This window comes from Macaca thibetana, chromosome 10 (assembly GCF_024542745.1).
Source record: "Macaca thibetana thibetana isolate TM-01 chromosome 10, ASM2454274v1, whole genome shotgun sequence".
NCBI lineage: Eukaryota > Metazoa > Chordata > Mammalia > Primates > Cercopithecidae > Macaca > Macaca thibetana.
In genome coordinates this window covers 6470917-6487471 of record NC_065587.1, presented here as the reverse complement: position 1 = coordinate 6487471, position 16555 = coordinate 6470917, and the positions used below count along the sequence as shown (strand labels likewise).

Genomic DNA, 16555 nt, shown 5'->3' with positions numbered 1-16555 from the left:
CCCTGCTCACGGAAAGTTACGAGAATTAAACAAGGTGATGTTGGCAAAGTGCCCAGGATAGGGTTGTGGTGAGCAGGTTAGGGTCTCTCCATCAGGTTGGGGCTCCAAGGGCCTTGGGCAGAGCACTCCCATCCCTGGGCCTGCTTCTGTCCATGAGTTGGAGGTGCTGCCTCACTGCCCCAAGTGCCTCCTCTACCCCTTCCCCGACCCTGTACCTCAGGTCTCCTCAGGAGGGTACGAGAGAGTGCCCAGGCTGATGTTTCATGAGCTCCGCCAGCTCCAAATCCACCCTCTGCTCCCTGTCACCCACTGCGTGGAGCCAACACCTCCCTTGACTTTCAGTTTGACTTTACAGGTTGCAAACCACCTTCAAGTGTGTTATCTTTGCAAGCCAGTCCTCTCCCCGCATTATAGAGGGGGAAACAGAGGTTCAGAGCGGCAGGAACTTGCCTATGCTGAAGCTGAGGGAGTCACAGCCTGAACTCAGCTCTGTCCAGCTTCAGAACCAAATTGTGAGGGATACCAAGCAACCTGGGCTCCCAGACTCAGGCCACCATCCCTAGTCAACAAAGATTCATGCAGCAAAGAGAGAGAGATCATGTCCCACTTTGTTGCTCGCATCCTCAAAGGGAAGCCTCTGCCCCCAAACTTCAGCCTCTTCCTTGGCTGCCCTGATCTTAGTTTTATTCATTCACTAATTCATTTATTTGTCCATCCGTCCATCTACCCATCCATGCATCCATCCACCCATCCATCCATCCACCTCACCCACCCATTCATCCATCCATCCATCCATCCATCCATCCAACCACCCACCCACCTCACCCACCCATTCATCCATCCATCCACCCATTCATTCATCCATGCATCCATCAACCCACCATCCATCCATCCATCCATCCACCCACCTCACCCACCCATTCATCCATCTATGCATTCATCTACCCACCATCCATCCATCCATCCATCCATCCATCCATCCATCCATCCATCATCACTTCACTCCCAGAAACCTGTCCAAAGCATGCCAAACCTGGGCTTGATACTATCAAGCTAAACTAGGAACAAGGCGGCCTCCACCCTTCCAGAGAGAGGTTCTCTGACCCTTCACCGCTTCTGTGCCTCCTGGGTGTTTCTGTTTTTAAATGTAGCAGTGGTGACAATAATACCAGTTATATTTACTGAGCACTTACTATATGCCCATCTGCACCAAACACATTCCTTGCAGTAACTCGTTTAAATCCTGAAGAGGTGGATATCATCTCAATTTTTAGATGAGAAAACAGGCTCAGAGCGGTGATGTAATCTGTCCAAGGCCACACAGACAGGAGGAGTGGAGGCTGGGATTTGAACTCTTACTGTCCCTCCAGAGTTTAGGGATACAACATAACGGTTATCGCTGTAACTAACCCAGCTGTCCCAAATGTTACAATCTCTGCCTCAAATCCTCTCAAGTCACTCACGTTATCATCATCATTATTAGCTCTATGTTGAAAATGAGGATGCTGAGGCTCAGAGGGAAATATGCAGCCCCCACTGGTCACTAGTAAGGGATGGGGGCTAGATCGGAACCCAGGCTCCAAAGCTGGCTCCCACCTGCGTGGTCTGCGGTTGCCATGGTTCTGGGTAGGAAACACCGCCACTGGTCTAACTGCTCACCTGATTCATTTCCTCATTCATTCAACAACCACAGGCATGGCAGTCCCTACTCTACGGGTCTGGGGATGAGCAGACTTGGTTCCTGCCTGCCTGCTTAGTGGAAGGGCTGCAACAATGTTAACACAGTAACACAAAGTTGGTAACAGTATCAAAGTGAGAATACAGAGGCGGGCAAGGTATTGAATCTACACTGTGCTAACTAAGCCCTTTGTATGAATTTATCTTCTCTGGTCTCACAATAACCCATTTTGCAGGTAAAGGAACTGAGGCTCCAGGGGTTATATAACTTGCCCAGGGTCACAAAGTGAGGAGAAAGCAGCGAGGAGACTTGTCTGGGCAGAACCCCAGCATAGCCTCGGGAATTCCAGGCTGCTCTTGGGGAAGCAGGCAGCCTGCCAGGGATCAGCACCCGGAGCCTCCCTGTGGCCCGTTGTCCTGACGATGGGGCTCATCTCAGCTGCATGGCTCATTCCCCAAAGGACTTTCTGTCCTAGGGATCAGATTCCAAGCAGTTGCACCCAGCTGGTGCTACCGTGCCACACCCCAGCCTGGCTCCCAGAAGCCTAAACAATTTAAACAGCAAAGGCCCTGCTGGAGGGCTGGGCACAGTGGCTCATGTCTGTAATCCCAGCAATTTGGGAGGCCAAGGTGGGTGGGTCATCTGAGGTCAGGAGTTCGAGATCAGCCTGGCCAACATGGCGAAACCCCATCTCTACTAAAAAGACAAAAATGAGCTGGGCGTGGTGGTGCGAGGCTGTAATCCCAGCTACTACTGGGGAGGCTGAAGCAAGAGAATCACTTGAACCCAGGAGGTGGAGGTTGCAGTGAGCCGAGATGGAGCAACGGCACTCCAGCCTGGGTGACAGGGATAGACTCTGTCTCTTTTTTTTTTCTGTTTTCTTTTTCTGTTTTCCAAAGAAAAAAAGACCCTGTTGGACCCTCCCTGAGCTGAAGGCTGAACCTGGGCCTTCTGGGGCTTGGGACGATGCCAGACTTCCTGCAAATGGGCAGAGAGAAGCTCCATCAGCACATCTTCTGGATGCAGAGACCGAGGCTCAGAGCCGGCAGCCCCAGCATGGGCGTCGCCGGGACCCAGGTCCTGAAGCCCAGCCCCTCTTGCAGCCAGGGAGTTCGGCTCCCGTGGAGGGAGAAAGGGGCCTTTCTAGACTTTGGAATTCATGTATGTGCTTCTTTAAGTTTTAGAATTTCTACAGGATAACTTACTCTATTTGCTCTCCACCCGCACACAGCCCATGAGATCCAGGGCCTTGGGTTTCAGAGCCCCGCCTGGCTGTGACTCTGGCCACCTTGCTTCCCGTCTCTGGGCTCAGCTCTCTCCTTTAGGGAAACTTGGCCTGCCTTGGGCTACCCGAGGGCAGTGGAAAATAATGGATATGAAAGGGCTTTGTAAAAAGCCACATGTCCAGCCAGGTTGTCACAAAGGAACCTTCATAACGAGAAGCCACATCCGTGTGAGACCCACCCCGAGACCTTCCTCAAGCCGCTCCTCCTCCTGAAATGCCCCTCTGCCTTCTCCTACGCACCTTTCAAGACCCAAGCTGAAAGTTACTTCTACCAGGAAGCCCTGCCTGACCCCTCTCAGAGGCTGGTTTTTCTTTAGTTCTCCTGCCCCTCCCCGCAACAGACACACTGCAAAACTCACCAGGGAAGGACCCTCTTTCAAATCGCCCCTCCTCGCCCCCTGGGCCTGGCACCCCGTCCAGAACTCGGTAGGCGCTCCAGAAATGTGGAATGAATGAACGCTAAATGCATCTCTTTTGGTCTGTAAATCCAGCTGCTCACGTACGATTCTCCCGACAAAGGAAAGGAACCCAAAGTGAAAGCAAATCACCATCGTTTCCGTGACAAGCTCCGGGAGCCTCAGAGGAAATTCTCATGCTGGATTATGGAAGGAATTTGCCTTTATTTTTAATTTGTGCCAATATCTAAGAAAACGGCACTTTATTTTGAGCCCATCAGGCAACAATGAGGAGCTTTGGGATCTGGCACAGGAGACAAACTTTCCCAGCCCAATTTCCCAATGCAAATCTCTCCGCCGCGGCAGAGCCGGCCGTCCCCTCCCTCTGCTGGGCACCTCTCTGAGGCTTGCCAGGGAGGAATAATCAGATTATGTAGCTGGGTTTTCAAAGATCACGGTTTGTCTCATTTTCCAGGGAAGTGTGAACAAAAAATTTTTTCCCTTCCAGGGCTCTGTTAAGAGCTTCCAGAACTTAATTCAGTGTTAAATGGGTGTAATTTGGGAAACTCATGCATTATTTCTTAATTTCTGGAAGGAGCGTTTGCACACATCTGTTGGGGTAGGTGTGCGTGCGGGCAGATGGGTGGTGACTGGAGCATGTGTCCCAGATGCGAGGGGAGGGAGAGCAGGCTGGGGGGCATGGGCTGTCGATATAAATGCCCCATGCAGGTTGACGTCGGAAAATACAGGACTAGAGGCATTTACATTTCATCTCAGCTTCTGCTTCTGTGGATGGCCAGGCAGGGAGAGATTCTGAAGCCTTTTCCTAAAAGGAGTGCCTCGGGGGGTTTCAGGGCAAATTTCATCATCTAGGAAATGTTTGTACTGCCCCACACCGCCCCGACTCCCCAAAGCTCCTCGAGGCCTCTGGACAATGTCCACCGTGTCTATAATACAGGCTTGAACATCCTTGGCCCTCAAGAACCTCCAGTTCACTGTGTGACCTTGAATGCAGTCCCAGCCCTCTCTCAGCCTCAGTGTCCCCATCTGAATACGGGGAAGCAGATCGGCTTCAACCCCCTCCACCAGCAGCTCCTGGGGCCTCTCCCCATCACAGCACAGCACACGAGGCTCAGGCCTGCTGCTGGCACTGTCTTTGTCTACCGCCCTGCCCACCCCCTTGAGGGCTGTGGAGAGTGGGGTGCGCGCGCACACACACACACACACACACACACACACGTGCGCATACGCCAGAGACCCTGCCTGGGCCTGGTCTGGCACATTCAGAGGTACTGTGTCCTGAGGTGCTGAACAAGAAATCCTGGGCTTGTGGGGAGGGGGGACGGCCAGTGACTGGGGAAGTCAGGATGAATGTTTCTGACCTGGCCACAGCTAAGAAGAAAAGGAGGGAGGGGCTCATGATAACTGGAGTGGGGGGACAGAAGGCACATCAGTAGGACCAGCAGGACATCCACAGCCCCGGCTAGAGAATGATTTATTCATAGAGTCATTCATTAAACAGGTTGGCTGGAAGCTGCCCGGAGGTGGGTCTCAACGACCTTGGGGTCTCCTCCACCTCCCCAGGGGGTTCATGCTTAGGGGTCAAGGAATGTGTACCCTGGAGGAAGGCAAGAAGGAGGGAAGGGGTACAAAAAGGGAGGGAGGAAAAGATGGGGCCACCCCCCTGCCAGGCCCTGTGCAGAGTGAGACCAGCGTCTACACAGTGGGTGTCCCCTACTGTCCCCAGGAGGGCATAACCAGCATGGACAGGGCCTCGGGTCACACTCCTCACTCATCCTGGCTCTGATGTTCAGAACCCTGCCTGTTTAGTGTTTAGGAAACGAGGTCCCACTATTCTTAGGTGTTGACGATTGTTTCAGTAACTTCTGAAAGAGCAGCTGGGCTGAGAGAAGACCCTCTTGGGGAAGCAGGGGAAGGGGCTCTCAGTTCGCTCTAAGATCCTGTGAATCTGTTGTATGAGTCAACTGGGGAGAAGCTAAAGCAGCCGAGACTGGGTTAATAGAGGCAGAGCATCCCTAAGAAGGGAGGTGATAGCTTTCATCTAATCATAAGGCGGGCCAGGCTCTGGGTCAGTAATACTGGAAAGTAAACAGGATAATGAGTAGGAAGTGAGACTATGGGGCCCCAACCCCGTCATGGCTCCTGGTGCTGTGTCTTAGGAGCCTCTACATCCCCACCCCGCACTAGGCAATGTAGTGTAGTGGTTGGGAGCCTGGTCCTGGTGGGGTTATGTATTATTAGCCTCTCTGGGTCAGTTTCCTCATCATACAACAGAATCTACAGTTGCCATTGACAAGTTTGGCATGAGGATTAAGTGGGAAGCTGGGTTCCGAGTGCACTCAGCATGGTACCTGGCGTGGAGCAGGCCTTTGGGCTGTCACTGCCAAGTGCAATCCTAGTGCTGTGCGGGGTGCAACTGTGAGCCTGTTCGGTGAAGTCCTGTATTGTGGACACAGACAGCTGAAGTGGCCAGACCTGGTGTCCACATGCCACCGCCCCCCACCCACCCCAGAAGCCAAGGGCCTGGGCATGAGGCAACCCTCCTGCAGTGTGGCCTTCGGGGTGGGGCTGGAGAGGGCTTGGCCAATTGTCCTAGGAAACTGGAAATCAGATTCACCTTCTTGGCCAAAACTGCCTCTCCCTCTGCCCAACTCAACCATGGGCAGCCCACCCAGAAGCTGTCTAAGCTCCAAACCTGGCCTCCCTCCCTCCTCCCTGCCCCATTCTGCTATTCAAACTCTCACTCAAGCTGGGGGTGGTGGTGTCTCCTGCCCTGGCCCTGCTCCAGGGGAGCTCCATCCCCCAGCCCTCCAGGCCTGCAGCCACCTCCCAGCCCCGCAGGTCCAGAAGGCTTCAGCCACCCTGTTGTGTCTGCAGCTCTGCCCACAGAGGGTCCCTGCCCAGAACATCTCCTCCCCCTTCCTCTGGCTGATTCATGCCTGTCATTCTGGACCAAGCTCCCCTGGCCCCAACCCCTCCCAGGTTCCAAAGGACAAGTGCCTCCCGCACGTGCACTTCCCGATCCCCGGGAGCTCCCCACTGCCTCATGACCTGACCTAGGCATGCCTCCAGCTCTGCTGGCTTGTCCAGGGTCACTTCCTCCTCTGCTTCCTCGAGAGCTGCCAAGGGTGAGCCGAGGCCCTTCAGCACAGGCATGGGGGCTAGGGGAGCTGGCTTAAGAAGGGGAGGGAAGCGATGGATGGATGGATGACTGGTAACTGGGAGTGGCCATCAGCTGGTCTCACTCTGGGCAGGTCCCACTTGCTTTCGTTGTCACTTACAAAGGTCTGACTGAGCAGCACTGGCCCTGCCCCCTACCCTTCTCATCTGGTCCACCTGCCCTGATAAGCTCCAGGCTGGGTGGCTCAGGAGAGCGAGAATGGGACACACACACACACGTGCATGTGTGCGCGTGCACACGGCTCCAAGCCAAACTGCTCCCCTCACTCCTCTTCATCAGTCCATACCTCCCAGATGCCTGAGACACAGCCAGGAACGCAGCGTGGAGATGACATTAAAGAAAGAAACTGTCAGAAACCCTTGCCTGGGGCTTTCAGCTTCAGCCACAACAGGGGCCAGGGCTGCCTGGTTGCAGAACTTCCTGGTCATCTCTTGCCAGAACAGGCACAGCAGACAGCCTCTCTGGAGAGACGGGGTGAATGCAGAGAGGCATTCTGCGCTGAGCAGTCACAGATTGAGGGGATGGGGAGTGACCCCCCAGTTCTAGGCAACCATGACTGGCACAGGGATTGTCCTGGTTGATGCTGGGACCTGAAGGTTATTTGAATTCTGCTTTCGAATGACATTTCTCACTGAAGCTGAAGGATACCGGTAGGTGAAAAGTCCCAACGATTACCCCTGGACCATCTGATTCCCAGAGAGATTTGGACAATCAGACTCAGGCGAGGAAACAAAGGGTGATGCAGGGAGGGAATTCTCATCAGTCTGGGTCTGAACAGAGCTGAACTTGATGGTATTTCAGGCACAGCCATCCGGCAGCGAGATGCACAGGACATTACTGACCGAAAACACCTTAGACAATGCCTACAGCAGGGCCCTCATTTTATAGTCTAGGAAGCTGAGGTCCAGAGACATGTGGACAGCTGCCTGGGGTCACACAGCCACCAACGCTCAGGGGGAACCGACAAGGGTTTCTCACAGTGAGCTCACAATAGCCTTTGGTGGTGGGTATGGCTGCCATTCTGTCTTCCAGATGAGGAAATGGGCTGGGAGGCATCAGGAGCCTTGGTCAAGGTCATACAGCCCTGGAGAGGGGACTGGAGGCCACCCCCAGAGAGTCCCTGTGTGGGGCACTTTGTGTTCTTCCCATCCTAGGCTGGGATTCCTGTAAGTGACAGGTGCAGTCACTTAAAACAGCCTCAGGAGGCCCAGAGAGGTAGGGGAGCTACAAGGAGGCATCCCCAGAGGTGCTCTCCCGCAGATTACATAACTCCCCTTCCCTGTCCGATGGCCCCAGGGGGGAGGCTGGGGCAGCTAGCAAGAGTGGGTGGCACCCAGTGGGGAAATGGACCCGGCCTTGTTCGCCCATATCCTCTTGACTCTTTCCAAAGAGGTAACAGTTGTAGGTGCCAGGACGCGCTGGCTTTTTCCTTTCTTTTTCCCTCTGGCTGAGTAACAAATACTAATACTAATAATGATAATAATAATTAGAATAAATATAACCTCGAGACGCTTGGGGTCTCGTTGCCATGGCAACCGCGGGCACTAATGAGCTTCTGAGGCCGCCCCGGGGCCACCCCAGACCCGGGCGCGGGATCAATGTTGATTCGGCCCCTGGAGGCAACAGCGGTTCCTCGGGGGCCACGCGGCGGACCAGGACCGAGGAGCAGGCACTTGGGAGGGGTCCTTCTCCCCGTCCCCTGAGCTGCCCAGCTGGGACCCCCAGGTCCCTCTGGGTCCGCAGCGTGGCCCTCAGTCCCTGTGCAGCCCGCACGGGGCTCCCAGCTCACTGCGCTCCCCGACTCGGTTCTCGGAAGCCAGTCCCCACCTCGGACGCGGATTCTGGTCCCGGCCGCCGCGTCCCGGCACGGTGCGCCCCGGACTGCTCTTCGCAACCCGGCCCCTTCTTCTCCAAGGTTCAGCGACCCCGACCTTGGTGAGCGCCGGCGCGGACCCCAGTGCCGAACACCGGATGTCCCGCAGGGCTCCTGCCCCCAGACCCTTCTCCGGTCGTCCCCAGCCCCTTTCTAAAGAGCCCCGGACCCCAGTCATATGACCCTTACCCGCCTCTCCCAGTGCGCCCACCCTTCACCCCTTCTCCGGAGCCCCGCGCCGCAGACCCCGCCCCCCACTCGCCCAGACTCTCTCCTCCGCCAAGAGCTCCGCCCCGGCCCCTTTCCACGCCGCGCTCGGACCCCGGCCCGGGCGCGCCCCTCCCCCGCGCGGCCCCCGCCCTGCCCGCCCCGGGGCGCAGCTCACCTCGTGCCCGCCGCCCGCTCGTTCCTCGCTCCGTAGCCGGGAGCCGGCGCCCGCGGGAGCCGCCTGCTGGGGTGCGGGGGCTGCCCACGCCCCCGCGATGCCCCCGCCGCCGCCGCAACAGTTGTCCGGCTTCTGGGGGCTGCGGGGACGCGGGGACTCCGGGCTCCTGGATCGGCGCTCGGAAGGCGCCCGCTTCTAGGCGCGCCGGGCGCGGCGCGGAGCTGGGGCTGGGGCCGGGGCTGGGGCTGGGGCTGGGGCCGGGGCCGGGGCCGGGGCTGGGGCTGGTGTCGGGGCTGGAGCTCCGGCTCCGCGTACGGCTCGGGGTCCGGCGGCCGGCCGCATGCCCCGTCGCCGCCCGCGGCTACTCGGCGGCCCGCGCCGCCCGGCCGCCCGCCGGCCCCGAGCCCCGCGCCGCGCCCGCCGCCGCCGCCGCCGCCGCGCTCATGCTCGCCGGGCCCCGCGCTCGCCGCCGCCGCCGCTGCCCACTTCACTCTTTGGCGCTCGCTCCGCGCCGCGCCCTCTGCTGCCCCCTCGCCCGGGCTCGCCGAGCTCCCGCCGCCCTACCCGCCGCGTCCTGCGCTCTCCTCTCTCTCCCTTCCTCTCTCCTCCCTTCCTCTCTCTCTCTCTCCCTCTCTCTCTCCCTCTCTCTGCGTCCTCCTCTCATTTTTTTTCTTTCGCAGTCTCTTTTCTCCCCCTCTGGCTCTTTCTTTCTCCCCTCCTGCTGTTTGCGGTGGCTTCTCACTTTCTCTCTTTTTACTTCCTTTCCGTCGTTCTTTCACGCCTTCCTCCTCCTTTTCCTTCCTTCTACTTTTCCCTTTCCTCTTCCCGCTTTCCTGCCCGGTTTCCTTCCTCCCTCCCTACCTCCCTTCCTCCTTCCTTCCTTCCTCTCCGTTCTTCCTCTCCTCTTTGTTCCTTCCTCCTCCTTCCCTCCTTCCTTCCCACTCCCTTTTCCTCTCCTCTTCCCACCCCAGTTTCCTACTCTTCAGTCCTCCCATCTCCTTCTAACACACACCTGCTTTGTCTTGGGGCCACGTTATTCCCGCCAGCCACACCCTGGCCAGGGGGATCAGGGTCACGGTCAGCTTGGGCCAAGAACCCTTTGCCTGAGACAGGCTCCTCTGCCAGGGTTTCCTGTGGGAAAGGCCCCACTTCCCGACCCTCCTGGGCCACTGCATGGGGTCCCCTCCTCGGCTCCTGCTCCCCGCTCCACCCAGCAGCCCCGCAGCTCCAGTCTGCCCCCCATTTCACCCCTCACCTGTGGGACAAGGCTGTACTTGCCCTTCTGTGGCCTCAAAGCCAGTGAGCCCCCGTTTCCCCACCTTCCTCTGTCCCTGGCCGGAAACCTGCGGTTGTAAAGAGGTCTTGTGGGGAGAAGGTTGCAGCCTCGTCAAGGGCCCCAAGAGAGAATGGAGACAAAGATCTTTTATCAATTCTTGATTTTAGGAGGAAGAAGGGAGCCTCTGGAGGACTGGCCCCAAGATTCTCCCACCTGGGTCTCCTGAGATGGTGGCCCTCATTTCACTTTTCTAAACATTGATGGAACCGCACCAGAAACTGGGCTGAGCCCTTTATACTTGGTGTCGTCTTTATTCTTTATTTGTTCCTCGCCACAGTGCTGAGCAGCGTCCTCCCCACTTCACAGCAGAGGCACTGGGACTCAGAGAGGTTAGGACACCTGCTCTGAGCCACACAGTCAGCTCGGGGCAGAATCGGGGCTCAAGCCCAGGTCTGCCTGACCCTGCAGGCCCAGTCCCTCAGCCTTGGCCCCTCACAGGTACCTGGGTGAACATCAAGAGAAGGCACCGAAGGCAAGCACTGCACCCTCTCCTTACTGAGGAGGAACCAGAGACAGCGGCAGGTGCCTGGCAACAGCTTGTACATGACCCATTGATGGAGCTGGGAGTCCCGATGGCATTTCTGATGCCACATCCTGGGCCCCTTTCAAGGATAAGAGGGAGGCTCAGCCTCGTGCCCGAGGCACCCAGCAGGACAGTGGGAATGGTGCCAGGGCGCCCACGCTAGGAAGCCTGCACTGTTAGAGTGCCTCGATTTCCCCACCTGTCTCACAGGTGTCCATGCCTTCCTTTCCTCAGTGGACCTGGCTTGAGCAGCTGCCCAGGCAGGACACTGAATCTCCCCCAAGGGAGCTGATGTGGGCCCTGCTCATGGGAGGGGCAGGGGGCCCCCATGAATGCCCCAGCAGGGCGAGGTCAGGGCCACAGCGAGGGCTCAGGGAGGCAGCACCTGCTTGGCCACAGGGGCAGGCACTGTTGCCCAGTGGGAAGGCTCATGGGATTTGTAGCAAGGCGGCACTTTGTCCCTAATTGGCCAGGTGGCCTTAGGCATAGCACAGAAGCTCCCTGAACGCCAGTTCTCTTTCCTGAAGAGATCCCAGCACTACCTCCTGCACGGGGTGTCTCAAGGACTAAATGAGACTAGGCCCATGAGGTACTTCTCCTGGCACCTGGCAAATATCCCAAGAGGGGGACAGAGGAAACTGAGGCCCAGAGAGGCCATGGAACAGGTGGAAGTGCCGGGTGCTGGTGGTGGTGGGGCTGGGAGGTGCCTACCAGACTGTCCCATCTGATTTTGGCTGTCATGCTGGAGAGGTGCCTGTCATCTGTGCCCTAGCAGGGACTGTGTCTTAGGCTCTCAACGCCAGGGACACTCAGCTTTGAGGGATGCGGGCTAAGCGAGGGGAGGAGGTGTCAGGGCGTCACAGCAGGCCGCCTGTGTTGCTGGGATGGGGTGTGTTGTGTGTGTGGTGTCTGTGTGTGTGGTGTGTAGTGTATGTGTGTGTTGTGTGTTGTGTTTGTTGTGTGAGTGATGTGTGTGTTGTATGTGTGATTTGTACGTGGTGTTTGGTGTGTGCATGTACTATGTGTGCTCTGTGAATGCATATTAAATGAGTGGGGTATGTGTATGGTACATGTGTGAGTATGTATGTGTGTATGAGAGAATCTGAGTGGTGTTTTGTGTGTGTGCTGTGTGTATATGTGTGAGTGGTGTTTTGTGTGTATGTGTGTGCATATGAGTGTATGAGTGGTGTATGTGTCTTGTGTGTGTTGTGTGTCTGTGTGGTACTGTATATGAGGTGTGTGATGTGTGTTCATAGTGTGTGGTGTGTGTGGTATGTGTGAGATGTGTATGTCTATGAGTATACATAGGACTGTTGAGAGTGTGTGCTGTGTGTGTGTTCTATGTGTGTGTGTGTATGAGTGTTGTGTTATATGTGTTGTGTGTCATGTGGTATGTGAGTATAAATTGTGTTGTGTGTGTTGTATGTGTGCATTGTGTGTATGTGGTATGGTTAGTCTGTGGTCTGTGGTGTGTGTGGTGTGTTTGTGAATGTGTATGTATGTGTATGTATATGAGAGTGTGAGTGGGGTGTGTTGTGTGTGTGAAGATATGTGAGTATGATATATATATGTGAGTGATGTGCGTCAATGTGTGCGTCTCAGGGTGTGTGTGGTGTGTGTGTATGTCAGTGTGAGTGGTGTGTGTGTGTGGTGTCTGTGTATGTCAGTGTGAGTGGTGTGTGTGGTGGTTCGTGGTGTGTGTGAGGTGTGTGTGTGAAGGTGCGAGTAAATAGTGTGTGGTGGTGTGTGTAGGGTGTGTGAGGGTGTGTGTGCTGTGTGTGGGGTCTGTGGTGTGTCTGTGAGGGTGTAAGCAGTGTGGGGATGTGGTGTGTGTATATATGAGTTGGTGTTTGTGAGGGTGTGAGTGCTGTGTGTGTGCTGTGTGTGGGGTCTGTGGTGTGTCTGTGAGGGTGTAAGCAGTGTGGAGATGTGGTGTGTATATGAGTTGGTGTGTGAGGGTGTAAGCAGTGTGGGGGTGTGGTGTGTGTATATGAGTTGGTGTGTGTGAGGGTGTGAGTGCTGTGTGTGGGGTCTGTGGTGTGTCTGTGAGGGTGTAAGCAGTGTGGGGATGTGGTGTGTGCGTGTATGAGTTGGTGTGTGTGAGGGTGTGAGTGCTGTGTGTGCTGTGTGTGGGGTCTGTGGTGTGTCTGTGAGGGTGTAAGCAGTGTGGGGATGTGGTGTGTGCGTGTATGAGTTGGTGTGTGTGAGGGTGTGAGGGCTGTGTGTGCTGTGTGTGGGGTTTGTGGTGTGTCTGTGAGGATGTAAGCAGTGTGGGGATGTGGCATGTGTGTAGGTGTGTATATGAGTGGGTGTGTAAGCGTGTGAGTGGTGTGGGGGGTGCAAGTGTATGTGTGTGTGTGAGGTGTGAGTAGTGTGTGGTGTATGGGTTGTGTGGTATCTATGTATGTGTAAGGATGTGAGTGGTGTGTGTGATTGTGAGAGTGGTGTGTGTGTGTGTGTGATGTGAGTGGTAAGGGTGTGTGTGAGATGTGAGTGGTGAGGGTGTGTGTGTGTAAGGGTGTGAGTGAATGGTGTGTGTGTGTGTGTGAGTGGATGGTGTGAATGAGTGGTGTGTGTGCTGGGGTGTGCGATGGCTGTTGGCATGCGGGGGTGGTGGAATGAGGCATCTCCCTTTTTTGGGTGCGCATGTCTGGAATCTCCATATGGTGAGTGTGTTCGTGCATGTTTTCCACGTGTATGTGTGGTGGTGGTGTGTGTGTGCGTGTGATGTTTGTGTCTATGTGTATTTGTGGTGTGTGTGTATGTATGGTAAGTGTGGTGTCTGTGTATCTGTGTGTATGTGTGGTATATCTGTGTGTGGTATGTTTGGTGTGTGTTTCTGTGTGTATGCATGGTGTGTGTGTGTGGTGTTTGTGTGTGGTGTGTGTGTATGTGTGGTGTGTATGGTGTGTGTGTGTATGGTGTGTGTGTCTATGTGTGTGGTGTGTGTGTGTATGTGTGGTGTATGTCTGTGTGGTGTGTAATGTTTCTGTGTATATGTGTGGTGTGTGTGTAGTGTTTGTGTGTGGTGTATGTGTGCTGTGTGTGTCTGTGTATGTATGTGTGTGGTGTGTTCAGGGCATGTGGAAAGCGTCACCATTTAGTGGAGCCCCTCCCCCTCATTGTCCCTCCCTACCGCCCTTCACCTGCCAGTGGGCGGGGCTCTGTGCCTGTCCCAGGTCAGTGCTGGACACCCAGAGACCAGAAAAGGTCCCTGCCCTAAAGCTTAAAGTCGGGTTGGTGACAGCACAAATGTTAAGGCTCCATCACTCCATCTCCTACAGGATGAAACTCCATCCCTTCTTCCTGTGCCTGTGGCCCAGCGCACCTGCCCAGCCTCCTCTGCAGTCAGGTGCCGGAGCTCCAGCCATGTCAAACCTGCAAGCCACGGTGGCTGTCCTGGGTGGTCACTCCATGGCCTCCTCAAAACCCCATGACAGGCCCACTATGTGCTGGGCTGGGCTGCCCTCCGCAGTACTTCCAGAGCCCTGCACCTTCACCTTCTCTCTCTAGCACAGGCTCCCCTACCTTGGACAAAACTACTTTGCCTCCCTGAGCCTCAGTTTCCTCATCTGCATAATGGGAATGACCTCAAAGGGTCAGTGTGAGGATTAGACGAGAGACAAGATCATAACAGGCAATGGTCCTGTCGATTAACCCAAAATAAATCAATGCTTGGCACTTCTTGGGTTCTTGGTCTCATCAACGTCTCTTCTGCTTTTCCAGGAGTCCGAGGGGTGAGCAGGGAAGTGTGGACTTTGGAACTGAATGGATTTGGGTTTGGATCTCTGCTTGGCCACTCACCAGCTGTATGACCATGACTAATGTTATCCATTTCTCTCGTGTCCTGTGCTGCCCCCGTCAGATGACCACCAACTTTACATTTCCAGAGTCTGAAACCAAATGGGTAACCCTGGGCCACAATCCTGGGGTGGGCGGGGCCGCACTTCCTGGAGGCTCCAGGGGAGGACCCTCCTGGCCCCTTCCAGCCTCTGGTGGCACCCTCAGCTTGCAGCGATATCACCTGGTCTTGGAGGGCAGCATCTTCAGATCTCCCTGCACTCCTCTTCCGACAGCCTCGGGGCGGATGCTCCCTCTGCCTCCCTCTTATAAGGATGCCTGTGATTGCATTAGGGCCCACCCAGATCATCCCAGATAATCCCCTCATCTCAAAATCCTCCGCTCAACCCCATCTGCAAAGTCCTTTATTTCCTGCTTGCCGTTTATACGGTAGCACTGGCAGGTTCCAGGGATTAGGATGCGGATATCTTTGGGGGCAGGGGAGCACTCTTCAGCCTTCCGCCCTCTGGGCGCCTGCTGAGGCAGGTGAGGGCATAGGCTCGGGGCTATTGTGTGAGTCCAGTGAGACGGAGCATGTAAGCATGTAAGCTGTCATCCACCAACCATTCAACAAATACTGCTGCGTCTCTGCGCCCGGCTGCACTGGAGGAGGCACGGGCAGGTGACTATGCAGACTGCCCTGGGAGACATTCCCCTGCCCCATTTCTGGGCACCTACTGCGTGCCGGGCCGCGCCCGACGCCCCACATCTGTCGTGGCTTCATCCTCCATCCCTATTTACTATTTCTCTGCCTTCGGGAGGCCTGCTCCCCCGCAAACTCGACTGCTCACGGGCGGCCTGGCGATGAGTCATGCTCTCTCCCTCGGTGGAGAGCAGCCTTTTCAAAGGGCTGGCTGGGGAGGGAGCTAAATTTAAAGCCAGGCTTCCCGAGAAGATCACCTGCCACATCAAAATTGCAGCCATTTAATCGGGAGTCGGGGACACGAGGCATCGCGCCCTTTCCTTTCTGAGAGGGTGGTGCTTGGAGGCCAAGACCCTGCGGCGGGCAGGGGGAGGGGGCTCCGGTGTGGCAGAACCAGCTGGTCCCTGGTCTCAACATGTTCCCTCACCTTCCCCCACTTCCTTGGGGAGCAGCCCCCCACCCTCCCAAGGACCACCCCCAGCCCCTTCCTCCTCCAAGGGGTTCCAGTCCCCCAGCCCCCATTTCCTAAATTCAAAATCGAGGGCTCAGAGAGATTTAGAGGCACCCTACCCCCTCAAAGTCCTCCAGCAAGGGTGTGGCCAGGCTGGGCAGTGCCCTGGACTGGGTGGTTGCTCTGATCCTTGGGTAGGGTAGACAAGGCAGCGGCAAATTGTTGCCTCTTTGAGCTTCTGTTTCCTTATTTATCGATCAATTCCAGGCAGGAGGAAGCACTTTGGTGGGTCCTGGAGGGCATTGTGTTCACTCCACCTGTTTACCTGGGAGGAGGTGGAGGCTGTGAGGTGGGGAGACTCCGCCCAGGACCCTGGGAGGGAAAGAGGAGCTGGCCAACAGCCAGGCCTCTGCCTCCCAGCCCTGGCCTCCTCTGAAATGTGAGGCTGGCTCTGTCACTGCTGCCCTTGTGCCTTTGCCAGTGGGTGGGGCTGGCTGGCTGCCTGTCCCTGCTCCCTGCTCTCCTAACTGACCACAGGATGACCACAGGAGCCTCGTGTCACAGCAAAGCCATGGCTTCCCTGTGGCTATAGGAACAGGTCACAGGGAGGCAGGGCTGCCCACTGGTTAGGGTGCTGGCTGTGGGGCGAGAGCTGAGTCTGAATCTTGGTGGCTGCTGTATTGTGAGTCTTGACTGCTTGGGGCTGAGCACATAGTAGTTGCTCTGTGTGCAGGCATCACTGCCATAGCTGACTGTGGTCCCACAGATTTGGAAGGAGTGGTGAGCTGGGTGCCAGGGTCTGGGAAGCTCGCAGGTCAGAGGCACTATACAGATGCCAGCAGTGGGGTTTGCCAAAGGCCATCATCTCATCCCTGGGGGTTAAACAGTCTGCCAGCTCCTCCTCTCTGGCCTGCCCACCTCCCTGTTGGTCACACGTGTAAACA

General features: G+C 56.2%; 2 protein-coding genes across 2 annotated transcripts in view; both read right to left on the bottom strand.

Moving 5' to 3' along the window:
- SHISAL1 (shisa like 1) overlaps nucleotides 1-8883 on the bottom strand; it is an 81987-nt gene extending 73104 nt beyond the window's left edge. The window contains exon 1 of the mRNA XM_050806124.1: nucleotides 8819-8883. The gene's annotated coding sequence lies outside the window, so the exon portion shown is untranslated. The remainder of the gene's footprint in view (nucleotides 1-8818) is intronic.
- The window catches only part of SULT4A1 (sulfotransferase family 4A member 1), a 996812-nt gene that overhangs the window by 490567 nt on the left and 489690 nt on the right, over nucleotides 1-16555 (bottom strand). The window lies entirely within an intron of this gene.